Below are 27944 nucleotides of genomic sequence, written 5' to 3'. Positions count from 1 at the left end.
AAGTTGTGTTTATAATGAGACATTAAGTACAGATGATGATTTGTTTGCGATTCTCTTTATTTATGCAATGTTTTCTAAAAACGTAAGTCTCAAAAGAGAGAGAATTATCCAAGGGACAATTTGTTTAAATCCCCCATAAACGGAAGGCTTGTCTGTACGTCTTTAACGGTACATAGACTGATGGTAATATAATTGTACTTTTGTCAGCTTGGCCAAGTAAGTGGCGATTTATAAGTCTGAACAGAAAGGAGAAAAGCACAGCGTGATAGACAATATAAGTACATTTTAAAATGATGTTTAGGTCTGTTTCTGAGCTTTCTCTGACATGCAGTAGTATTACCTCACAAATGCACATAATTAGAAGTTAACAGGTGATTTCTAATGCCTTTCTGTCCAACATTCAGGTGTTATTGTGTTAGGTGCATGGTCTGTTTTCCTTACGTTTCCTTTCTGAGGTTTTATATCACGTGATGTCATAATGAGTAGTTGTCAAAAGGAGGTAGTGAGTTTGATCTGCCCAAGTGCTGTAACTAGTAGACCATTGTGATATGTAGTAGAATTAATTTCTGAGCCGTAGTGCCCTCTGGGATCATGAAGTGTGTTCATGCTTGTAAATTTCATTGTTTTTTCTTTTTTATTTGTCCTTTTTTCTTTTGATATTACCGTTGCCATGTAATGTTTTTTTGTTTAAGCAGCTTAGTAGGGTTGAATCAATGATGTCATTCAGTGATGAAGTGGGCCAAAGGTACAAACTGCAGTAAGATTATTCTAACATTCTTCTTACCTTGTTAAAAGCATTCATTCTTTCATTTTGCAATTAGGCCTTAAATATGCACTTAACCACACAGATCATTTGTAGGACATTTGTATGATAAAGGTGAGTAGGTATACAGATATAGCCTTTGTGTGCCATAATGAAATGGGCATAAAAAGTCAGTGACATGCTGTAGTTACATTGTATTCTGCAGCTACTGTTATACCCTAACTCTGAGACCACACTACCTGCAACCTGAGACATAGTGTTTATGTTAATTCCCATTTCGCACATTTGGATCCACTGTTTTGACGATCACAGTTGCATTCCATTGGGATTTCCACATGCACTTGAGTTCCATTCCCTTGTTTGCTGTAGTCAGATTAGTGTATAATTGTTGTCACTATGTAGTTAGGTTTGGTAAACAGGTTATGCCCATCATAGGGCACATCCTGTGCTTAATCTGTCTTTAGGACAACTGTGGCAAAGAGTGCCAATCCTTTTCACCCACACCAGAAAAACCATGCCAGAGGTTAAAGGCAATGAGATGTCCTAGTGATTCTGACCAAAAGTGTTAGTGACAGCCAGGTTATTCCAGGGATTACTGGTAATCATAGAGGAAAGAAAAGTCTTACAAATCTGAGGGAAAGTATGTCTAGAAAAGTTGCATCTGCAGGGTCCAAATACAGTGGTGCCCCTGGAGAAGAACTTTTAACTTTACTTCAGCTCAGGTCAGTACTGAAGTGAAGTTTTAGACAGTTGTGTTAGCAGGGGAAGTTCCGTGATGAGATTAAGGTAAGTCGGGTCTATATTATAACTTCGAAGTTGTAAAACATCTAATGTTAGGGTGAAGGTAAGTGAATAGTAGGTAATGCAAGTATGGTGTAGTGTAGAGTTAGGTTTTGTTAACTGCATGTGTGTGTTTTAGTTTGTTTGTGTATAGTTTCGTAGGGTATGTGTGCAATAGTTACTGACCTTAGGGTTAGGGTGCGAGTTAAGGTAAGTGGATAGTTAGTAATGTATGTATGGTTTAGTGTAGGGTTGGGTTTTTTTAACTGTGTGTGTGTGGTTTATTTATTTTTGTGTGCTTGTGTTGTGTGTATGCTTCTTGGAACAGCAAATTTTTTCCCAGGGAAATTCGCTATTCTGAGTGTTGGATGTTATCATAATTTGAAATTCCAAGTTCGAACTTATGGTGTTCGATATTTTGGAATTTTGAATATATGATATAGACCTGGTAAGTCATACCTCTCAACCTGTAAGTGGAAGAACAAAAGCCCAAATATAGGGACAGGTAGATCAGAGTCAGAGTTGTATGGAAGAGGATTAGCAAAACTGTTTTGGTCAGTTCATTAAATCAAGGTGACCCAGATGACAAAGTAGAATTTAGCTGGAGAAAAATGGTGTATAATGTGATTGAGGAAGCACTGGAAAATGAAATGCTTTGTGTCAAGAGAAGGAGTTGAGTCGAAGGTTGATGAAGGGAAGAACTTCCATTGTATAGTCAGGTACTGGGGAAGCCAGTTGTAACATATGTACAGTGGCAACAGGGTGATTTGGTAAATATGGAAAAGAAGTTGCCATATGAAGATATTATTAAAAAGGGAGTAAAATGTATTAGAGTGGAAGAAGAAAGGAAGAAGAGACAGGCAGAGGGACAATAAAATTTGAAGAAGAAACAGGTGGTAAGAATTAAGGGAAGAAGTAATGACAGTATAAATAGATATGCATTATGGATGATCCTGTTTTAATTTCATCAAGCAGTTTGCGTTTGTAATACCATGACAAGAATGTACCCCATTCCTAGGTCAGAGCATGATTACAATTTATGAAATCGGTATTACTTCAGTCTTTGATGTTAGCCATGAATGCTGTACTTAGCAACCACAATGTACCCAGAATTAACCTTCTCCTGCATGGAGATGTAAGGTTGTATGTATTGGTAGCATATATAAGTGTGATTGTAAATTCTTATTTACAAATCCTTACAACTCCTACTACTACTGAACTCGTAATCTTTCCACACTGCTGCTGTTTCTGCTGGCAAACTCTGGACGTTTAAAACTTTGTATCTGTCTGTATGTAAGACAATGTACTTTCTGGGTATAGCAGTTTCAAAGATAAATACTATTGTTGTCTTTTTATTTTTCTTGGACTATGTATCTGGTTTTTGTCTAGTTTTTGGATTGTTGGTAATGGGGGACCATGTGATATACATTTCATCTTTGTTGAATATTCTTTGTGGTTCATTTTGCCATTGGGATTTAACTTTCAAGACACAAACATTAATAAATCTGGGTGCAGAGGATTTTTGTGAAGTGAGTTTTGAGACATTTACCCTTTTTTTAAAGATTTATAAATGAAGTAGAAAAAAATGATTGCAAGCTGGAATAACTTGTTTAATGTAGTACTGCAATTAAAAAAAGTTAAATGTACAATTCAGAACTTCAAGCATAGTTGTATTGCAGCTTAAATGTTGTTTTTATCTGTTTGTAATAAAGTAGATGAAGTCAAGAAGATATATGATATTTGGACAGGGACCTGAGAGATTTAGGTGACAGTGGACGTGTATGAAGGGAAATACAGCTCATTTTGAGTGTAACTGTGAATGTGAAGTGGGAGGAATTTGTTATCTGGGTCAACCTAAAGCCCATTATTGTTGTTGCGAAACTCATTTAGTGCAGGATTATAGGAAGAACATGTGCATTCAGTTTGGGAAAGGTGTCATACTATTAGGAATTGCAAACCTAAGTGAAGAAAATGTAATGAACTTTGACATTTTTGTTTTTATTGTCCAATCTTTTAAAACGAAAGTTTAGATGAAGAAGAAAAATTTTTTTTACAGAAAATGCACAGTCTGATGAGAATGCTATTAAAGATGTTGGAGAGGGTGTTACGAGCAAAATAACTGAAGAAGAAAATACGGATGGGGTGAAATGAATTGAGGACAATTGTAAAAGGAAAAAATATGCACATGCAGAAGAATAGTCAATGTGCAACATTGGAAGGTGATGAAGGTGAAGAGGAAGAATTTGAAATGGTGGAGTAACAAGACCAAAATTCAAAATTGTTAGTGGGAGGATGCGGTGAAAGAAAAGAAATACAAAAATAAAGGCTGGAAGTAAAAGTATGTACAAAATAAAAATAAAAGCAGAAAGGATGCTACAGCTATATTAGCATTATATGTAAATAGAATCCATAATGAGATCAGAGAATAGGTAGCAACTGATATAAGCAGTTACATGTGTGTTTTATACATGGAGTGTGAAGAAAGAATGGAAACAAATGTGGCATTATGCAGAAGTTACATTGTATGGTCGGTAGAAAGTTAAATGTGTTCCCGTATAGAGATGTGTGAAAGAAAAAAGTAAAGAAATGAGAAATTATGGTGAAATTACATTATATTGTTTATGGAAAATTGAATGTCCTCAGGTACAGGGATTGTGATAAGTGAGGAAATAAAAATAGCGGATGGCATGATAGTGATACGAAAAAAGTAGTGATGTGTGGTATGAGAAAAAGAGAAATGTGTCTATGGTTATTTGTGATCCATCATACAAATATGATGGAGAGAAGAAAGGTGTTTGAAGATTTAAAACTTGTTTTGCAGAATTATTTGTGTAATTATGGTGTTTGTTTAATTGTAATTTAAGAAAGGCAAAAGGAAATTAACAGGATATTATATTGATAAAGAAAATTATTAGATGTTCTTCATCTCACATTGCTGCAGTCCTTACATATGGGTAGTCCGCTGTCCTCGGTCGGCCCGAATACCAAAGTATTAGGCTGACGTCGGTCAAGGCGCTTAGAACTGACATCAGGACGTCAGGGTACAAAAGCGCATGACCGACATCATATCCTCAGTCTTTTTTGCCGCATGGTCCGATGCAGAAGCAGCGTTGCAAGTGCCGTTCGGCGTTCTGAAATTTTTCGAGTTCGGAGTTTCAGACCGAATCCAAGTTGGCTAAGTACCCCGTTGGGGAATATTTTGTTTTTTTCTTGCCTCAGTTTATTACCGGATGTCGGAAAAAGTGAATAATTGTATTTCTTGTACCAAACAGATACCGCATAGAGATTATCATTCCTTGTGTATTTCTTGCTTGGGGCCTGAGCACGAAGTCGGGTGTCTTTGTGCTAGGTTTAATAAGCGCACTATTGCCGAAGGTTGGATTGTGCTAGGCTGGTCTTCGGAAGCGGTGCAATTATAATATGCCGTCGGATACTCCGCCCGCCCACGAAGAAGCGCAAAGACAAAGCTGTTAAACCCAGGCAGATGAGTCGTCCGCCCGGACGCCGGTTCTTTAGAGGTTCAGTGGAACCGGTGGTTCCCGGAGGCTTCTATGGAGACTCAAGGGGAGACTTTGATTTTGCAGGATGTGGCCTCTCTTGAGGCAGGTCAGGCTGAGGGGGCTTCTCAGGTTTCTGTACTCCCCTCCCTTCCCAGGGTGGTTAGGCCCTCTCCTTCTGTTTCCAAGGCTTCTTCCAGAGGCAGGCCAGGTTTATCTTCTGTTGGTGTCAGTCCTAGTTCAGCAGGGTCTGTGCCTAAGAAGCACATGCTTAAAATGGCAGAAGATTTGATTACTCTGATTAGAGGTTCTATGCCCCCTCCTGATAAGAGGCCTAGGGTGGAGCCAGAGTTGGAAAGTTTTGAACAAGCTTCAGATGCTTCAGAGTCTTCGGCTGAAGACATGCAGGAATTCACTCCTTATTCTGATTCTGATGCAGAAGATTCCACTCCTTCTGCTTCTCCTCCAGAGGATTTTTCTTTTTCAGAGACACTTCATTCTATGAGGGAGCATTTTAAGTGGGAAGGTCAGGACTTCTCTGATTCACGGAAAAGGCTAAGGGAATTTTTGTTTTTACCTCAGCATAGGCCCTTAGCTATACCTCCTGTTCTGTATGTTGTGCAAGATGTGTTTTCAGAGGCATCCCTTAATCCTAATTCTCTGCCTCCTGCGCCAGTTAAACCTGATAGGTATTACAGGGTGCCTGAGGCTCATAAATATCTCTATAAGAGTCCCAGGGCGGATCCAGAAACTATTAGCCAGGGACCTAAGGGTGTCAGGGCCTCTGTTGTTAAGAATCCAGTTCCTCTAGATAAAGAGGCTAGGGCTTTGGATAGATGGGGAAAAAAGGTCTATTCCTCTTCTACCTTAGCAATGAGGGCTTTGAATTGTCAATTTCATATGTTGAAATATCAGAATTTCCTTCTTTCTCAGTTGAAATCTAAGGTGGATGCTCTGGCAGAAGGAATTGAGTGTAAAGAATTACAAGATTTGGTACATGTCTCTGAACAGGTGGGTAAGCATTCTTTGCAATGTGGTTTTGATGCTTTGCAGGCCTCTTCTAGGGTGGCTGCCACTGGTTCAGTTCTTCGCAGGCACGCCTGGCTTAAGGATCAGAATTTATCTGACCATGTTAAGACAAGGATTTTGGATGCTCCTTTACAGTCTGAAGTGTTGTTTGGTCCACCTGTGGAGTCAGTCTTGAAAAAAATGGAAGACAAGGCTAAGTCTATGCAGACTGTTAAAGATTTTTTGCAGGTTCAGCCTCCAGTTTAGTAGAAATTGGCCTACTAAGGGGTGGACGTATCCTTCCTCTGATTCTCAGTCTAGGGGTAGATCTAGACGTGGTGGGGGCAGAGCTCAGAGTACCTTCAGGCCTAGAACATGGAGTTCACCTGCACAATCTTCAAGTGAGGGCAGGGGCCAGTCCTTTCGTAAACAGGCCCAATGACCTATTTTTTCAGCTGCCAGATCCTTCTTGCCTGGCAGCACCTTTGGGAGGAAGGTTGGCACTCTTCAAGGAAAATTGGCTTTTAATTACCCAGGACAAATGGGTATTGGATATCATTCACCAAGGTTACAAGTTTTATTTCCATACCTTGCCTCCTTTCAAAGGCATGCCGGACGTTCCTCCTCAGCAAAGACTAGAGGCTCACAAACAGATTTCTCTACTACTTCAAATAGGAGCTATACAACCGGTCCCTCTGTCAGAAGTGGGCCTAGGATTTTATTCTCGCCTGTTTCTAGTACCAAAGAAAGGGAACACGTGGAGACCAATTTTGCATTTGTCTATCCTCAACACTTATCTGGACATTCCAATGTTCAAAATGTTGACGTTACAACAGCTTTTTACCTCTGCTAGGCAAAGATCACTGGATGGTGACTCTAGATCTCAAAGAGGCTTACCTACATGTTCCTATCAGGCCCAGTTGCAGGAAATATCTGCTGGCTGGGACTTTTCATTATCAGTTCTCTGCATTGCCCTTTGGCTTATCTACTGCACCCAGAGTGTTCACAAAGGTTCTGACTCCAGTGATAGCTTTCTTCAGGCTAAGAGGAATACAGATTTATCCTTATTTGGACGATTGCCTGATTCTGGCTCAAGAAAAGGACGAACTTCTTCATCATCTACAGTATGTGATGGCAGTGTTAAGATGCCTAGGGTATTCTGTGAACGAAATAAAGTCCAGTCTAGTACCCTCTCAGGACATGTGCTTTCTGGGTGTGAGACTGAATACAGCATCCCAGATGGCCTTTTTGACCCCGGACAAACAAAAGAATCTTTCTCTTTATTTCCATCAATTGTCTCGTCAGTCCAGGCTGACTGCAAGGACAGTCCTTCAAGCCTTGGGGTTCATGGCATCTTGTATTCTGGTACTTCCCAATGCCAAACTGCATATGAGGAAGCTACAATGGTATCTCAAGAATGTATGGTCGCAACACTGCCAAGATCTGGACACTGTCATTCAGATAATACCTTGCATTCAGAAGGAATTTTTGTGGTGGGCTCAGGAATGTCACCTAAACAAGGGACTCTCTGTGACCCGACCAGAGGCGAGTCAGATTCTAACGACAGATGCCTCAGACAAAGCTTGGGGAGCTCATCTAAATGGAAAATGGGTACAAGACACGTGGCCTGCCAGACTTCAACATTTACATATCAACTTGAAGGAGATGTTAGCAGTCCAATTTGCACTGATAGCTTTCAAGGATTTACTTCTTCCAGGACAGGTGTTGATTCAAACAGACAACACAACTGTCATGTGGTACATCAACAAGCAAGGGGACACATTCATACCCTCTATGCAGACAAGCAATGATTTTGTGGGAGACTGCTCTCAGTTTACAGCTAAATCTTCAGGCAAGGTTTCTGCCAGGAGCACAGAACTCCTTAGCAGATGTGTTGAGCAGACAAATAATGGATCCCCACGAGTGGAAATTGGATCCTCATGTATTTCAAAATTGACAGTGTTATGGGGAACTCCAGACATAGATCTGTTCGCTTCTCCACTAAATTACCAGTTGCCAAAGTTTTGCACAAAAAGGTTTCATCCCACAGCTTGGAAAGTGGATGCTCTATCATTCAATTGGAGCAATCTTCACGTCTATGCCTTTCCACCTCTGCCTCTCCTCCCAAAGGTACTCCTAAAGGTCAGACAGGACAAGCCAATCATGATTTTAATAGCTCGATTGGCCTCGACAGCACTGGTACCCATTACTGAGAAGTTTGGTGCAGGAGCCTCCATGGCCTTTACCTTTGATTCCACACCTGCTGTCTCAGGAGAACAGTCACTTACTCAATGTCAAACTTCAGTCTCTGCATCTAACAGCCTGGCATATTCTGTTTTAGGCCCTGGAGGGTCTCAGCTACCACAACAAGTTTTGAATGTTATTTTGGAGGCCAGAAGGCCTAGTACAAGGAAAGTTTACGCTGATAAATGGAGGAGATTTTTAATTTGGTGTACAGCAAAGGACTTTGATGTTTCCAAACCTAATTTAAGTGTTTCTCTTCAATACCTTACTGAGTTATTGGACAAAGGTTTGTCTTTCTCCTCTATAAAGGTTCATACTGCAGCCATTTCTGCTCACTATGACTGTGACCCACCATTATTTTCTCATCCTTTGTTTAAGCAGTTCCTTAGAGGGGCAAAGAATATAAGACCCCCACGTAGAGCTCCTACTCCTGCTTGGGATCTCAATTTTGTGTTGGAGAAACTCACTCTACAACCTTTTGAGCCTGCAGCTACTGCCGAATTGAAATATTTATCTTGGAAGACTGCATTTTTGTTGGCCATTACCTCTGAGAAGGGTTTCTGAATTACAGGCCCTTATGGCAGTTGAGCCTTTCTTAATTTTCCATAAGGATAGAGTATCTTTGCGTACTAACCCTTCCTTTATGCCTAAAGTGGTTTCTAGTGTGGCTTTAAACCAAACTATTCATTTGCCTACTTTTTATGCAAACCCCCAAAATAAAGGGGAAAAGATTTTGCACACTTTGGATATACACAGGCAGTTGCGATATTATTTGAGCAGAACTAAAGGGTTCAGGCAGTCTCAGCAGTTGTTTGTTTCTTTTGCTTTGGGTTCTCAGGGAAAACCTGTTTCAAAACAAACTATTTCTAAGTGGATTGGTTTTTGTATTGCTTTCTGTTACTCCCATCATGGTAAGGAGATTCCGGCTGGAATCAGGCCTCATTCCACTAGGGCTACTGCCACTTCTACAGCCTTTTTAAGGGGTAGCTACTAAAGATATTTTGGAAGCAGCTACTTGGAGTTCAGTGCATACTTTTTCTAAGCATTACCACCTTCCACTTTACTCTAAATCTAGGGCTGGATTTGCCACTGCAATTTTACAGGGCATTTTGGCAGCACCTAATGCTTTATAGTTTTGCCAACCTCCCTTACCTCTGCTTTGGGATTCTACCCATATGTAAGGACTGTAGCAATGTGAGATGAAGAACATAGTACAGTTTTGTACCTACCATAAATGTAGATGTTCGAAGATCCACATTGCTGCAGTCCAGTTAACCCTCCCTCCTTCCCCTCTGTAGTCTGGGGTGGTTGTGTGGTTCGGATTGTACATATTGTAAATATTGTAAATATTGTTAGTACAGGAGTGGTTGGATGTTCTTTTCTGTTTTTTGGCTATGGCCTTTCTTTCTGGGGCCTTCTGACATCTGGGCAAGAAAAGACTGAGGATATGACGTCGGTCATGCGCTTTTGTACCCTGACGTCAGTTCTAAGCGCCTTGACCGACGTCAGCCTAATACTTTGGTATTCGGGCCGACCGAGGACAGTGGACTACCCATATGTAAGGACTGCAGCAATGTGGATCTTCGAACATCTACATTTATGGTAGGTACAAAACTGTACTTTTTGCCAGGCTGAAGAAGGAGTAAACAAAGCATAGATATATCAAAGGATTATATTTAAAATGGAAATAGATTGCTGTATATACAAAGGATATGAAAGACGTTATATCGGAAATCATTGAATTTTCAGATTATTGAGCGGTATATGCTAGAATAGTTGATGGCAAATAAATAATAAAGGAATGAAAAGGTTACTGGTGAATGGCATAAGAAATGAGAGTCGAATGAAAAATAAAAATGGGAGAAACGTACAGCAATAAGAGTGCATTATGAAAATGATCCACTTTGGTGGATTGTGTATGAAGTAAAATATAGGAGTGATTGTAGATGTATAAAAAGAATATAAATAAGGATTTTGATGAAATTATAAAAATATGTAAAAATGTGCAGCAAGGAGGTTAATAGAATAAGAAAAGTTGAAAGACAAATTGAAGGAAAAAGAAAATACTGTTGTACAGGTAGATTTTTGTAAAAGAGATCAAAGAGGGGTTTTATTTTGTTTAGGAAAAGAAGTTAAAATGAGAAGGAAAATGGATGCAGTATTTAATTGTAAAGGTAATTCTCAGTACAGGCAGGACAAAATATTGGAAGTAGCAGAAAGCTTTTCATGAAAGATGTACAAGACAAAAGGTGAGTTGTGAAAGATCTGAAAACGGTAAGAATGACTTGGAAAAAAGAGATTTTTGGGGAAGAATTGCAAGAAGTAATAAATAAGGGGACGCAGTAGAGTCAGCACCATGTCTGGATGGATTTAGGTTATGGATTGTTCAAAGATTACCAAGAATTAGAAAATAGTGTTTTGTAACATATTAAATGAATAACTAGAGGATGGTATAAAACACATATGTGGTGGGATAAGAAAATTTTACATTAAAAAGATGAGAGGAGAGACCTATAAAAACTAGAGACCAATATATTGAATAAGTACAGATTATAGTTTCATAGTATAGTACTAGGCTATCTGCCCTGGGGCATTTATAAGCCTAGCCATAGTGATGTGGCTTTTGCCACCCCATGAAATGGTACAAAAATGTACAGAATAAATCTAGAATACTGTGCCTCTGTCTAGTAGTGACGCAGTGAAGGTCCCCTTATATAATAGAATTAGTTTACTGTGCCCCTGTCTAGCAGTGACACAGATGTGACCCCTGGGGTAAACTTACGATCTCCCATCCACTCATCAAGATTTCTCTTGAAGAGAGTCAGTGAGGAGCTCTGCCTAATACGAACTGGGATCCTGTTTAATCTTTGAGAATAATGCAAAAAAGATGCAAGAAGTCTTGCATAAAATGATATGGGATGAATGTTTGGGTATTAAAGGAAGAGGTCTAATAGCGGTAGAAATAATTAGTAAGATTTCAGCTGGGAGTAAAGAAGTAAGTCTAATGATGTGATGTAGCAAATGGATTTGATAAAGTTAGTCATAATGCCACGTGGAAGATTCTTGAGGTATACGAGTTAGGAGAGAGGATAGTGAAAGTGGTTATGAAAAAAGCTTATGAAGATGATGGTAAATGGATGGATTGAAGGAAAAGTATTTATTTTTTTAACATTTGTTTACTGGGAAAGTGATTAGGACTGAGCCCATTTTCTGAGGAGGTCTGGAAAGAAATGCTCCAGGCGCATGACTTTGGGAAACCGGAGTATCTGGAGAAAACCCACAGGAATTCAGAGAGGTCATGCAGACTCCGCACAGAAGGTACCCCAATCGAGAATCGAAACAAGAGAATTTCTTCCTGAGGACGTCTATTTGAGTAGGTGTTTATACTAGTCATCAATGTAATAAATTCAAACCTGTATATATGAAAAGAAAGTAGTATGCTGGGAAATGCATATGAGATAAATCTATATTACAGCTATAATATGGTTATCATGGCTAGAAATAAGTATGAATGAGTGAAATTGTAGTAAGAATTGAAAAAAAAACTGTTATAAATAACTGGTTTGCAGTTAAACTGAAAATCAAGAGTTTATGAAATAAAGAAAATGAGCAGGATGCATCATACTAGGAAATCAAAATATTAGGAGTGAAGTTTGTGGAGTATGAAAGTGTAATGGATCCATGGAGAGTAAAATTGGAAGAAATAAAAACACTGCTCTCATGGTGAAAGCATTTTAATCTAGCTTTAATAAAAAGGTTAACATGCTAAATACACATATTTTGGGGAAATTGGCATACTGTGGATGTGTTTATGCTTCCACTTTAAAATGGATGGATGGAATTAAAGATATTTTTCAATTTTATTTGGAGGTCACAACTGAGTTTTTGTAAGAAGATGGATAATTAGTACCTGTTTAGGCTAAATCTACCCATATGTCTGTACTTGTGTATAAATCTGAATTCATGCAAGCGTGTGAGTGAGTGAGTGAGTGAGTGAGTGAGTGAGTGAGTGAGTGAGTGAGTGAGTGAGTGAGTGAATGTAGAAGCACAGTACCTCACAGGAGGAGGTTCTCCACGGAGTCTCAGCTGGGGTGCCTTTTTGGCAGAATCTGCATGTCCTCCCTGTATTCAATTTGGTTTTTGACAGGTGCTCCGGTTTCTTCCAACATTCCAAAACACATGCAGTAGGTGGGTTGAACACACTAAATTTCTATAGGGGTTGGTGCATCCACACATATATTATATTGTGTATATAGTGTCTGTATGTGAGAGACTAAGCCTAAAGAGGTCTGGTAGGTGGTGTGGAGGATTTAGGCTATACGTTGCATGATTCCTTCAGGCATTATTTGCCATGCTTTGGGGTAGTTGGGAATTTGGACAAGGCTCCTAAATAGTCTCCTGGACTGCATCCCTAGTCACAACCTATGAACCTCCAGTCTTATTAAAAAATAATTTTAACGTATTATATACAGATTGAAAATAAAGGCACAAGTAGTTCTGTGGTTTACTAATATGCATGAGAAGTACCTTTAATGCAGTTTTATACTGCTGAGTTAATATGCATGATAACTGCCTTTAGTGTAGTCTTATACTGCTGGGTTAATATGCATAAGTACCTTTAGTGTAGTCTTATACTGCTGAGTTAATTTGCATGATAAGTACCTTTAGTACAGTCTTGTATTGCTCAGTTAATATGGATGATAAGTACTTTTAATACAGTCTTGTACTGCTAAGTTAATGTAGTCTTCTTTCTTTGTATGTTTCTCTGGAGTTCTCTGATAGAAACAGTTCACAACTTCCTCCAGTGTCGTCCTCTAGGTATTCTTCTGTTCTGGAAGATGCTGCTGTCGATGGCAGGGTCCCTTCCATTAAGGGGAAACCTCTTTGACTGGGCTTAACTCAAGCATTTTTTAATACTGTTTTCTTTATCTTATCTTGCCAATACAGGTAGGTATCTCTTAAAGAAACAGGTACTTTTAAAAAAAAATTACTCACTTAGACATGTTACTGTGTTTAAAGTTAACCCACTAAATCATTGACGTACACATTATTTCACAACTATTTATACAGTTTTGAATGCTGTCTACAAATGATCTATATTTTATCCATTGAGAACCACTGCACCATGTTATATTTGAATGACCTCAGCTTGAAACCCACAGTTTCTTGCCTCTTGGAGCAATTATTTTGTTTCTGTTTTTTTTTATCCTTAGGTAGTATGTAATTTACCTAAACTGCAGGTGTAGAGGTTAGCTTAATTTCTTCTTCAAATGCAATAGCCTCTGACACTACAGTAACTGCAGATTTCTATACTCCCTTCCATCCTTTAAGAATGTTGATGTGGTATAAAAGTTCTGGTCTTTTCTTAACATTCTAACTCTGTAGATTCTCATTCATTGTTTTCTCTGTTACCTCAATTGAAGCCTGTTATGTAGACTCACTTTTTTGATCTCTCCTTCTCTTGCGCCAGAGACCACAAATAATACTTGGCTTCCAGCTTTACATTCCATAGTCCTTCCATTATGTGCCCCATGTTGGCCGTCTCAGGCTCTTTCCATATGTTCTAATATTGTCTGTTGCCACTTCCAACCTGCCTTTCAAGTTGGTATAGTGATGCTTTTAAATGGAGATTTCTTTTTTCCCTTGGCATTTTCTGCAAGTGTACAAAGCAGCTAGTTTCCTTTCAAGTGTACATGTTTTGTATACCCTCTGCTTTTTTACAGTGCAAGCTACTTTTGTCTTTTTAATACTTGGTTGTGTCCAGAGTTTTTGGATAATCCTTACTAGTATCGCTATATATCCTGTATATTGTTTCCTCAGTTTTCTGCTTCACTCGCACTATCCATTTTTAGGAAATTCACTGTATTGTGCTGTAAAAATCAAATATAAAAAAGACAGATTTGCAAAAAAAAAAATGAAAATTGAAAAATTAAAAATTTGTAGAAGACAAATTGGTGCCTCTGATAGTACACACTCAGAACTATAACTTTTTTTTATTTGCATACTTATAAAGCGCACGACTTTAATACGTTTTACAGAGTCACAATTAAATAGTGTTATGATGTTTAAAACACTTTTGATCTCAAGAAATCTTCAGCATCCAACTTTCAAGAGGGAAAAGTCCAGTAAACCTTCTCCCCATACAAACAATGAATTCTGTTTTTTTTTTTTTTTTTTTAATTTCCATTTTCAGATTATTTCTACCTGCCTTCACCTGAAAATAGTTATTACCCATGTTTTCAAGCATTTCCTGCAAGTTCACCAGGGCATTATTATTTGAGGTATTATTTGAATATCTAATGAAATTAATTGCATTTTAAATTTTAAGAATTCTTTCTTCAAACTTTTGCAGACCCAAATTAGGTCATCTCTCAAAGCCTGTAGTTTACTGAAGAGAGATTTAGCTTCCTTAATATGTAAATCTTTAAATTATTTTTTTCTAGTTCTTCCCACTGGTTTTAGTTTTAATACATGCATCACATCATAATAATTTTACCTTGCCACTGTCTTGTTCTGCCATAGATGTATCATGGATGTTTGTTGTTTAGGTTCTATGTTATCACATACTACAAGGATTCTCAGGTTTGCTGTACTTCATAGCATAGGGTTATTATTCATTTTGAATTCCTCAGTCCTGACATTCTCACTGTGACTTGCTTCTCCAAGTGGCATGCTATCCTGACTAAATATTCTGTCTGCTTGTTTTGGTCACATATTGGTCTGTTTGGAACCCTGCAGGGCCTCTTACTTCATACTCTGTATAGCAAATACCTTTGCAACTCAAAACACAATAAAGTTGAAGGTTTTGCTCAGTTTCTTGCCTTACAACTTCATCTGTATTCCTCTTGCTGTGCTCAACATATCATCTTCCCAGTCTGTTGTGAGGCAGAAGGTGCGGGTCTATATTAGAACATCGAAGTTTCAGAACTTCGAATGTTCTAATATCGAACCCTATCCAGCGAAAGCTGAAAATATTGAAGCAACAGAAAACCAAAATTTTTCCTAGGGAAAGAATTTGGTTGTCTGTTTCTGTTGCTTCGGTATTTTTAGTGCTGTGGTGGAAAGTTACAGGTCGGGTTCAAGTAAGTGTGCGATTGAGTGCGGGTTAGGGTAGTTAGTGTTAAGGGTCTGGGTTAGGTATGTGTGCGATTGTGTGGACTTGAGGGTTAGGGCAGGTTAGGTGAGTTAGGGTTAGGGCGCGGGTGAGGAGTGTGCGATAGTGATGGACCTTAGGGTTAGGGTTTGGGTTAAGGTAAGTGGATAGTTAGTGGTGTGTGTATAGTGTAGGGTTAGGTGTAAGATTTTAGGTGTATGTGTGTGGATTGCTGTTTGTTTGGTGTGCTTGTGTTGTGTGTATGTGTTTTGGAACAGCAAATTTTTCCCTAGGAAAAAATTTGGTGTTCTGTATGTTCAATGTTTTCAGCTTTCGCTGAATAGGGTTCTATGTTAGAACATTCGAAGTTTTGAAGCTTCGATGTTCTAATATAGACCCAAAGGTGCTACTTCCAGACCTCTCAGTTCAAGCACTGGGGTCTCAGAGTCTGACTTTTTCTCTTAGGAGACAAAACTTGTAGCAGTATTCTTTAATATCAGTAGCTATAGCTGCTTCATTTTTTCCTTCTTTATGAATATGATGCTGTGTTTTTTGTTTAGATATCCTATATCTTGATTTAATAGCAATATCCTTGGGCCTCTGTTCATTGCTATATTGTATCTCTAGCTTTATGTTTCTTCACCCGAAAACTAAGAAAAGGGCACTTGTAAGGTGGGGGAAGGCATGTGCCTGACCTCTCTGAGTTAGAAGCCTGGTGGAGGCTGATAATGAATGAATGTCAAGCAGAGCACCTCACTGGCCCTTTTCAAGAGAAATCTTGATGAGTGGATGGGAAATAGAAAGTTCACCCCAGGGATCACGCCAGTGGCTCTACTTGATAGAGGCCCCAGGAACTAACAGCAGCATGATGCCAGGGCACTTCTATGGGCCAGGCTTGTAAAGGCTCCAGGGCCATTGGTGTAGTACACACTTATGAACCTATGAAGAGGTGTGTCCTTAGCTGAATGGTCAAGGGTCATTGGCTGAGTCAGTGAGGATGTGGAACAGTACATCTCATATCCTAGTTGCACAGTCATCCATGAAATTTACAGCCATGCACAAGGAGAAACAATGAGCTAGGGTATAAAGTTTAAAGTTACTCCTTGGTAGCCATACCAGGATCTTCTTTCCAACCCATAGCATCTGTAGAAGTCCAGAGTCATATAGGAGAGCCTGCAAGACCTTGAGAACAAGAAGAGGCACTGGAGGAAGCCAGTGGTGAGTTTCAGGGAGAAAAATGCTGCAAAGAGCTATACCCACCTCTAAAAGGGTACATCAAGACACATTTTAGTTTCAGTTTTCCTTTTTTTCTTACTTTGTTGCCTACATACTGTTGTTTTTTTTAGTTTGATTTGTGCTGACGGGAATGCATATAGAACTTTGACACAAGCACCGGTTCTTTCTTTTTAACTATACAAGTGAAAACTTTCTTTTCTTCATAGCTCACCTACTAATAAGAATTTTCCGTTTCTGGAACTTAATGTTTTAGATTGGCAAAAAGTTTAGAATTCTGCTCAGGTTGTGCATTCTCCATAAATCCCAAGTTCATTCTCGTAAATTTACCATTCGGTGCATGTTTTCTTCTTGTCACTTCTGCTAATCAAATCTATTTCTTGCTTTACTTGCTTTCAAACTAGAATTCAATGTGTAGGTCCACACTCATACAGGTAATGGTCTTGCAGGTGTAGACTAACACATATTTTTAAGTTGAGTAGGTTGTTTTCTGTGTGTTCCAAGCCAAAGTTTTGTGCGTTTAGGACTGCTAACTTGTATACATTGTCCTTTGTTTGATTCATGCACCTTGATGCATTTGTCTTGGCAGTTGTTCCACCTCTTTTTTTCTTAATTTTTATTTGTAGATGAATAATATGCTGTTAGTACCATAAATATATACCATGAATTTTTTAGTAATAGCTTTCTTTCTCCATTCATAAAATGCTGCTTTACAAGCAAAACCATACTACCTAAATCAGCATTTCTTGCAGGTCTCAGGTAGCATTTATAACATTGGATTTAACGTATGCAGAAGTACAGCAATGAAAAACAGTCCCAGCCTTTCTAGCAGGTAATTTATTGCGTACAATGAATGGTATATGGTATATATGGTATCTATACTCAAATGTAATACCGTAAATTAAATTTTTGAATCAACATCCTAGTTATAAAAAAGTACAAACCTACTATAGATATATTGATGATTTGTTCTTTTTATGGACTGGTACTTATGAGGAATTTGTGGATTTGGTTAGTGACTTAAATTCTACTACTGAGTTTTTGGAATTCAAAATCAGTGGTTTTGGTGAATCTATCAACTATTTAGATTTACATTTGAGTATAGATAAGGAGAGAAACCAGTTTGAGTAGTATCTATAGGAAACCAGTATTCGCTAATCAATATTTGCACAAGGATAGTTTACATCCACAGCATATGATAAAAGGAGTCATAAAAGGTCAGATCATTAGGCTTAGTAGATTAACTTCTGACAATGACACTTTCAAAAAGGAAGTTCTGTTTTTGAGGTTACTTTTTCTTTCTAGAGGTTATATCTTGGAATGGCTAAAGAAGATGGAAAGTGAATTAATGGTACTAAGAAGGGGGTGGCTTCACCCATTTTGTATTCAACTGACACCATGGTTGGTCCAGTTATTGACAGTACATCAAACACATTGGAGACTGGCGTTTCTAAATATACGAGTGCTTTTCCTATACCTATAGTCAATGAAATGTGGCACATCAAACACATTATAGAGAATAATTGGAAAATAATACTTGGAAACAAAGAGTTAGTGTCGACAATTGGACTGAGACCTAGATTTATTTATAAAAGAGTTACTAACATCAAGTCAATGCTAGAATCGGGAAATAACAAGGTTAATATTTGTACAAGAACGGGTTGCAATAAGAAAGGTACTTATGCTTGCAGGAATGCAAGCAATGTAGGTTCATCAGTAACACTTCCTTTATAACTTTAAGTCATTCCAACCAAACATTTTGGGCTAAAGACTACTACAATTTCAATAGTGAATATGTTGTTTACATTGCTATTTGTATGTCATGTGACAATTTTTATATAGGAAAGACCATAAGAAGTTTGAAATGCAGGATATATGAACACAATCTGGCTTTTAAAAAGAAAGACGAAACAAATTAATTGACTAGACATGCATCAGTATGTCTAGATTTTAAAAGATTCACTTTTTTTGTCTTGGAAAAGGTAGAGAAGGTTTCTTTTGAAGGTGATCTTAACTACATACTAGAATGCAAAGAAGCACTGTGGCAGTTATTTTTAGGTGCAGACAGTGCACCTGGATTAAATGAATCCATAAATTTAAAATACTTTTTAGTTAATAGATAATATTGTTTAAACAAGTTTTTACTACAACTATTTTATTTAAAGAATGTGTATTTTATACAGACTGACACACCTAATGTTTATTTAATTAATTGTTAATTGTTTGAAGTCATTTCCTGTTTGACAACAGATTAGGATATAAAAGGAAGTTAGGGTAGGGTCATTTGTAAATGTTTTTTTCTGAAGAAGTTCACAGAATTAAAAGTGGATAAAAGCTGCACCAGAGTGGTTTTTGGATTTGTATCCTAGGACAGGTTCTTTTTGTGTTTCCTGGTTTGGTCTTTAAAAGTTTGTTTCAAATATAAATCTAATTACATACAAGTTTAATTACCATATTTTTCCCTTGTAGCAGAAATCCTTTCACATTACATTGTATCGTATTGTACTGGAAGGTTCAGAAGTCACAAAATTATTTTTTTAAAGGGAAAGAATTGTCCAGATTGCAGTGGCTTCTGCTGATTGTGATTTTCATTTTTTATGTGCTATAGGTATTTCTATTTCTCCATTGTACCGTGCTCCGGTTTCCTCCCACATCCCAAAGACATGCTGTAGGTGGATTGGACACTCTAAATTGGCCCTAGGTGTGAATGCGTGCATGTGTGTGCCTTCTGTGGAAGGTTGGGCACCGGGATGGCAACTCGACACTGTAAAACTCCACTGCCAATCATCAGGTGATCCGCTGTGGTGACCCCTAACTGGGAAAAGCCGAAAGAAGAAGACAGTATTTTATGATGTGTATTAAACACCTTTTACAGACCCCCAATACAGAGTCAAGTTGTTTTAGTTTACAAGACACTCTTGCAAGCGCACTGTGTACAGTTGAAGGAAGTCCAGTTTGTGAATCATGTGGGGATGTAGTTATCAGTCTGATGCACTGACTTCCATTTTATTCGGTTCCAGAGTGAAAAGCTAACTGGCAAGTGGTGGGGGAGGGAGGTTTTAAAGATTTGGGTTTCAGTTATTTGTACTATACAAGAAGTGTAAGGGGGTTGTATGCTTCTCATCCTCTTAGAGCAAGAAGTCTAGACAAAGGCATAAATAATGGGGCTCTTTTTTTATTGCCCATCTTTGTAATTAGCTTGTCTCCTTGCAAACATAAGAACAAAATGTACAGCTGTCCTTACCTATAGACTTCTGAACTCATACAGCTGTAGACTTCTCAACTCACACTGAACATTTATTTGTTAAAGGAAAATGTATCATTACATTCAGTGTTCTCATATTTATTTGCTTACACTAAAAATTAAATTAACTCAGGGGCCTTAAACCAGATATTCACCTTTGCAAATGTAAGAGAAAACATATCAACTCTATATATATTACTGTCTTTGCACTTGCCATGCCTTCATTTTCAAGGCACATGATTACTTCACTATCTTTATCACATACAATAACTGAAAATGCTTTACTATATAACATGCAATTTAGATCACCCCATGTTATGTATGCAAATACTGTTAAGTAAAAAATTGTTTTATGTAACTACTTTTTTTGCTTCCCTTCCCCTTAGTGTCTTTCCAATCAATAATAACTTGAAGTTGGGCATATACTTTTCATTCCATAGCAAGTTTAACAAAGTCAGAAAAACGGTCCAATTTTTACACTTTTTTTGTACAGCCATATTTCAGAAATGTGATTGGTGCTTTATAATCTCACATTTATTCTGTAATTTCAGTGATGCTGATGTTCTTCTGGTCCATCCCCATCTCCCAACCCCAGAATCAAACAGGCCCAAGGTACTAAGAATTCTTCTGGTCAACTGTTTTTCAATCTCTCAAGCATGTTTCCTTGGAACATTGGAAAACATTTCACTCAGTCTTTCTATGAGCATTATCATCAGAAGAATGAGAAGTGGATTCCCTTTCTGCTTGATAGCTCACTTTTTCTTGGACATACTTTTGTATTAACTCCTTACCTTGCTCTGCATCAAAAAATTACTTTGATCCTCCAAGAAAAATATTATGAAAGCAGCTGGATACAGCAGATTGAATCTCACACTTCTCTCTCAACATCCTGATTGTTGGGATAAATTTGCTTCTCTTCTGTCTGGTGTCCTGTGAATAATCATTTTCCACAAGCATTCTCCTGTGTCCAGTTGTTAGTACTTTGCCCTTCTGCCAGTTTGTTAGGATTGACTCTTTCTGCTGGTATGATTGCATTGTTACTAATACAGGTCTTGGCTGCTTTCTCATGGCCAGGTTTGAAACATGCACACAATGTGCCCTTTCAATTAACACGTTCTGCTGTGGAATACCACTCCAGTTGCTTATTTGTGCTTTCGTAAAATTAATACAGCCTATTCCTTCAAGTTTCTCATTGTACAACAGAAACTGTCAGATTTTCCTGTGTACTCTAACCTTTAACTGTACCATTTTGTGAAACATGTTTTCTTGTACAGTCTCATACTCAACCAGCATTTTCTTCATTTTGACCTGTGATTTTTGTAGTTTTATTAATTCATCTGAATAGTTATTTAAAGCTTCTTCCATGTTTTACACATCTTTATTTGAGTTGATATGCTGCTTCAATGTTTTGTTTATTTTAATCAGCTCTGAGCACATGCAACTTTTTTTTTCCTGTATATAGCAGAAATTGTGTCTTGTACCAAAGCTGGAGCTTAAACTGTTCTTTGCTGAACAGTTGCAGAATTCTTCCCAGTCAGTGGTTTTCTGTCCCCTTTTCTAGTTGATTATCTTTCAGGATCTGTAAGTTTCTTCTTTGATGGCATCTAGGTAGTGTACTTACTCCAGTTACTGACTTTATTAAAAGTTAAAGTTTACTGGCTCTTATGTCTCCTTTTCTTTTTTTCATATTGGAAGAGCTCGGTGTGCAGCCATCTTGGCAGTCCACATTCACGGCTATTCTTGAGAGGTCTTTCAGAGTTGAAAGTATAAAATAGCAGAATTAGCTATTTCCATCTACGGTATATTTTGTACTGAGTAGCTGCACATTATATACATGTTCTTTTACTTTTGACACATTTGAATACCTTACTTTACCCTTCCCCTTTACACACACATTTAAAATGTTTGGTAAAAAGTTAAACATTATTTGTAACCACTACAGCCAGCCTCTAAAGGATTCTTTGATGCACAAGAGATTGTCACATATTACCCATCAAAAGTGGTTTTATAAGTACACAATGTGATTCTTTGTTTTGTTACAATGTGTGACTTTGGTTGTTTTGTTTTGTAGTAATCACAATTGTGTAGTATTTCCAAAGTTCGGATTTGACAGTCAGTTTCCAGTAATTTTGTCCATGAAACAATGCACTCATCATTGGCTTAGGATGGATGTTGTTGGTACTTGTCTGCATGTTTTAAATGCAAGTACTGTTTCATTTGCTACTTTACTTTCCTACATCAACTGTTACATCATATCTGAATCACTGGAATACTGTGTTGTGTTTTCTTGTTTGTATGTTTATTTGTCAGAGAGAGCAGGTGCCTGAGAGTTTTGAGAGACTTGGAACATAGTCCATGTAACTGCAATTGACTAAACTGTATAACATGTTTTCGTCTCCCCTTCACATTCCCTGTATTGTGACCGTCTTGATTATGAACACTATGAAAATGGCTTATTAAATGATGTAAAATACTTTTGCAGGAATTGTTTGAGCTTTTTTCGTCAAAAATAGGAGCATGGCACTGTAGTGTTTTTTCTCGTGTATGATTTCACTTTTTTGTGATACCAGAGTAAATAACACAACTCTACAGTTTCTCAAACTGTAACAAGACAGAAAGAATAGTGGTGTTTTTTTTGGACTTCCTACTAGCATACTTAAAAGTTCTGTGTCACTGTTATACAAGACAAATCTGATTTAATGCTGAACTCATACAGAGGAGACGTGCACAGTAATTGAGTACACTATGAATAAATTATTTACTTTATTTTATTTATTTATTTATTTCCAGTTTGATTACCGGGGAAGTCCACTGGGCCCAAATGTGCCCACTTTCAGTGGAGGCCTGGGGAGAAAAGCTCCATAATACAGTAAATATACAAAAGTGTAAAAGATACAGTATATAGTACAGTTTACAAATATTTACATTCAATATCGAGCATTAGCAACAAAGTTCATTGTGATAGATCTTAAGGGTTATACTGTACAGTTTCATTTGAACATACGTTCTCACATTTGAAGTGTGGAAATTTACATACACTCATTTAAAGTAAGTGTGGAAACACTTTACACTCATATAAAGTAAGATGCTATTTACAGTATTTACAAAGTTGAAATTGTGTGTTGAGTAGCTATAGGAGTTGCAGAGAGCTTGAGTCCACTCTAGGAAATAGTTATGGGAGTTAGAGAGGTTGGAACCCAGGAGAAAACCTCCTGGGGGCATTTACTTAAATAGAATTAGGTAGTGTGAAAGCAGGTACATTTCCATTTAGAGGACAGGTATGTGAAAAGCTGGGTTTTGAAGTTTTCTGAGTTTGATATTGTCTTTAGTGTGGAAGGGAGAGAATTCCATTTCTTGCCTAGTGAGAAAGAGGTGAGAAGTTGGCCAGCAGGTGGTTTAGGTTTGTAGATGGTAATTAAGTTTTGGTGTTCTGTTAGGGGTGTAGGGGGAAGGATGTTTGTTAGAGCTGGATATTTATTTGGGTGAAATACAAGACTGTGTGCTGTGGTAAGTTGGAGGTAGTCTAGGTAATTTGTGAGTTCTAGCCAATTCAGAGATTGAAGGGTAAGGCAGTGATGGGTGGAATTTTTGGATTTGGTGGCAAATTTAGAGATTTTATTATAGCAGTTTTCTAGTTTAGAGGTGATGGAAGAGGTCAGGTTAGTCAGAAAGAGGGGCTCCATATAACAGGGATGGGAGAAGGTAAGTAGTAGCCAAAGTATGCCTAGTAGAGTTGGAGAGGAGATTATTCCTATAAAGCATACCTAACTTTTGGTGGGTTTTTTATATTTTGTTGAATATGGATATCAAACTTGAGGTGTTAGTCTATAGTAATGCCAAGAAGTTTGGTGAAAGGGACCACTTCTGTAGGTGAGTTGGTTTGGCTAAGGACTTTGAATGCATTTTTGTCATAAGAGTAAGTCTTTGAGGGAGGGGAATAGTAGAAGTTTTGATTTATTTGCATTGAGTGAGAGGTGGTTTTGGCACATCCAATTCTCAGTAGTTGAAAAAGCAGTTTGAGTTTTAGTCAGAGTTTTAGTCAGCAGTTCAGGGAGGGTTGAGGTAGAGCAGACTAAAGTTGATTTGTGTGCAAATTAAATGACTTTGGCATCAGGAATAGCAGTGTGAAAGTTATTGATAATGATGTTAAAAAACATAGGTCCGAGGATGGACCCCTGTGGTACGCCAGTTGGGGTAGGTAAGAAGGTAGAGGTGGTGTTCTTCCATTTAACTGCCTGAGATCTATCTGACAGGTAACTAGAGAACCAGGATAAAGTATTTGGTGAGAGATGTAGGTCTGAGAGATGATAGAGTAGGTGTTTATGTGAAGCAGTATCAAATGCTTTAGAAAGCTCGAGGAGAACAATGGATACTAAGTGTCCTGAATCTCGGGCTTGATTGACAGTTTCTTAGAAGGAGAGTAGTGTGGTTAAAGTGCTATGGCCTGGGCGGAAGCCATGCTGGGTAGGTGCAAGAAGTTGGTTTTGGGTCAGGAAAGGCATAAGTTGGAGGTGGATGCATTTTTCTAGGATTTTGGAGACTGGTGAGAGCAGAGCAATGGGGCGGAAGTTTGAGATGTTGGTGTTTTTGCCTCCTTTGTGAAGAGGAAGAATATAGGCTGTATGCCAGAGTTTGGGGACATATGATTCCTTTATAGATCTGTTGATAATGATGCTGATTAGAAGTGCTATACCATCAGCAGCACATTTTGGGAAGGAGGAGGGAATATTATCAGGAGCATTGGAGCAAGGTTTAAGTTTGGATAGAAGTCTTTTTATAAAGTTAGTAGAGACAGGTTTGAGCTCAAACATAAGGTGATGGTTATTAGGGGGGCTTAGACAAGAGAAGAATGAGAGGACGGGTGGACTATAGTTGGGAAAAGTCTTGGTCAGGTCAGAAATAGCTTCTATAAAAAAATTGTTAAATTGGGAGTCTAATTCCAGGTCAGATTTACTTGTGTCAGGACAGGGGTTATTCTTGGAGCCAGGATTGAAAAGTATGGATTTCCAGACTTGTTTGGAGTTTTTGTTGTTATTGGACTGCAGCTTAATATAATAGGATTTTTTGTCCTTAGTGATTAGTTTTTTGCAAGGTTACGGAGTTGTGTGTATTTAGTTGAGATAGGTTCAACATACATGATTTAGACTTAATTCAAGTTTTAAAAGTCCACAAAAAGACAAACGGTGCCAAAGTAGTGAACATACGCTCACTATCAACAAATAAACCACAGAAAAATAGAGCTGTAGAGGTGAACCAGAACCAACCAGCTTATGGGATAAAAAGTTTAACAATGAATCCAACTATAGAACAACCAAAAGCAGTGAAAAGAACGCTTAACTAGATCACTGCATTTCCATTCTATCCTAGAACTTCTTCAATTGTGCTAACTACCCCTCACTTCAATATATACTAAAGCTAATTGAAAAATCAGAGCCAATAATTCAATTAAACATAAATTAACTGTGATCCATTATTAAACTGTCTATTCCTAATTATTAAAAACTTTTAAAAAAGCTTTAAAACATCTTTCAAATCATGTTAGAAAGTGTGAAGGAAGTGTTAAAAACAAACTTATACTATGAAGGAATAAATGAGCAGGCATATAATATACTGGAAAAATATGCAGTAAGAAATCTGTGAAGGAAGAACACAAGGACTTTGACTATACTGTCATCTAGTGTGGACAACAATAAGTACAACCTAAATGTTCAAAATATTGTAATCCCATCTATAAAACTGCTTCACTATGTAATAAAAACACCCTTAAATACTTAAATTTTTAAATATACGATCATATTTATTTATTTATTTATTTATTGCAGTTTGATTACCAGGGAAGTCCACTGGGTCAAGAAGAACCCATTTTCAGTGGAGGCCCAGGGAGAAAAGCTCCAAAATAGAATAACCAATACAAAGTTAAGAAGAATACGATGATAAATTCACACAGCAGAAAACATAATAAGATACAGTAAATTCAAATTTACAATAGAAAGTACACTCAGGACAATGTAAAATACCTATTTACAATAGAATGTAGACACAGAAAGAACATTGACTATGGAAAACACTGCAGGAGTTCCCTGAGGAAACAGCAACACTGAAGATTTTTTTTTTTTTTTTTTTAGGTTGTTAATATTTTTGTCCAAACAGAGTAGTAGGAGCATGCTAATGGCATAGCTGGAGTTCGAGTGTAAAAAGGGTGCAGGAGTAAAGGACTTAGTGTAGGGGCTTAGTCAAGGGGAGCTTTGCGATTAAGTAGGGTGAAAACAAGGACATTTCCTTTTTGATGAAAGATGTAAGAAAAGCTGGGTTTTGAAGTGATCTAAGCTAGGTATAGTTCTAGGAGAAGAAGGGAGAGAGTTCCATTCTCTACCTAGAGAGAATGATAGTAGTTGTTGGCCAGCAGGATGTTTAGGTCTAGGAATGGTGATTAGATTGTGGTGTTCAGATCTTAAAGATCGTTTGGGAGTGTAAGGGAGGAGGATGGAGGATAGAGCAGGGCATTTTTCTGGGTGGAGTATTAGTTTGAGTGGTTGTTAGTTGGAGATAGTCAAGGTGGTTTGGGAGTTCTAGCCAGTTTAAAGATTGAAGGGAGAGGAAGTGGTATACAAATATTTGTAAAATAGTATGAAGAATCTTATAAAAATATATATAGTGTTAAAATCTAGATGATCTAGGTTTTAAAACTGGAATAATGGAGATATTTTCATTAAGTCCAGGAAATTTGTTGGCCTCAAGAATCAATTGCGAAATATTTCTTGATATTCAATTTTTTTCTGGCATTGTCCTCCTCTTACATCGTAATGAATTTCTTCCAATACAAAAAATAAAAGTAGCTTCCTTACAGTTAATACTATGTTTATACAGTGCATTAGTAATATCTTTCCTGTGAATATCATATAAATGTTCATATATTCTTCTTTTTAATGCCCTTACTTTTTTGCCCACATAAAATGCAGAATATTTTTGCATTCAGCTTAGTATGCAACTCCTTTACTATTGTAGGTTTGTATGCTTTTTAGCCTGTATGTATCTTATCTATCTCTGCTCTGTATATAAACACTATCTTTAATACTGATATGTGGGCATTGAGCACATTTTCCACATTTATATGTACCCTTTCTTTTCCTGGATCTATATTTTTGTAAACATTACTCAATAAATTTCTGATTCTTATCTTTTCTATAAGTAAATTTAAGTTGTTTAAATATAATATTCAAATCAGAGAAACTGGAGAACATTTTCCAATTTGTTGATATAATATTTTAATAACCTTAGCATCCCTACTAAAATTCCTAACAAATGATGTTCTTCGTCTCACATTGCTGCAGTCATGACCTGTGGGTAGTCCGCTGTCCTCGGTCGGCCCGAATACCAAAGGATTAGGCTGACGTCGGTCATGGTCGCCCGGAGTTGACATCAGTACGTAGTAGTACTTAAGCGCATGACCGACGTCATATCCTCTGTCTTTCTTGCCGCGTGGTCCGAAGCAGAAGCAGCGTTTGCAAGTGCCGTTCGGCGTTCTGAAATTTTCTATTTCGAGTTTCAGACCGAAGACCAAGTTGGGCTAAGTACCCCGTTGGGGAAAACTTTTGTCTTTTCTTGCTTCAGTTTATCCGGATGTCAGAAAAAGTTAATAATTGTATCTCTTGTGGGAAACAGATACCTCATAGGGACTACCATTCTCTCTGTATTCCTTGTTTGGGGCGGAGCACGACATTGTCGGGTGTCGCTTTTGCGCTAGATTCAATAAGCGCACCATTAAACGTAGGTTAGACTGTGCTCAGTTGGTTTTCGGTAAGCGGTGTAACTACAACATGCCGTCGGATACTCCGACGCCCGCTACCGCAAAAAAAGAGAAAAGAGAAAGCTTTAAGGTCTAAACCGGAGGAGTCGTCCGTTGTGGACGCCGGTTCTATGGAAACCACGGTTGAATCTGTGGATCCAGCCGAGGCCTCGGCTGAATCCCAGGGGGAGCCTTTACTTTTGCAGGAGTTGGTCTCTCAGGAGTTGGGCCAGGCCGAGGGGGCTTCTCAAGTTTCTGTGGTTCCAGCCTTACAACAGGTTATTAGGCTTTCTACT

General features: G+C 37.9%; 1 protein-coding gene across 1 annotated transcript in view; it reads left to right on the top strand.

Annotated features, from left to right (window-relative positions):
* The window catches only part of PPFIBP2 (PPFIA binding protein 2), a gene marked incomplete in the record, with an annotated part of 2221164 nt that overhangs the window by 1874843 nt on the left and 318377 nt on the right, over positions 1–27944 (top strand).

This window comes from Protopterus annectens, chromosome 17.part0 (genome assembly GCF_019279795.1).
Source record: "Protopterus annectens isolate FY-2018-M chromosome 17.part0, PAN1.0, whole genome shotgun sequence".
Classification (NCBI taxonomy): Eukaryota; Metazoa; Chordata; order Ceratodontiformes; family Protopteridae; genus Protopterus; species Protopterus annectens.
Note: the sequence above shows the minus strand (reverse complement) of the source record. Positions and strands in the feature narration are given on the sequence as shown.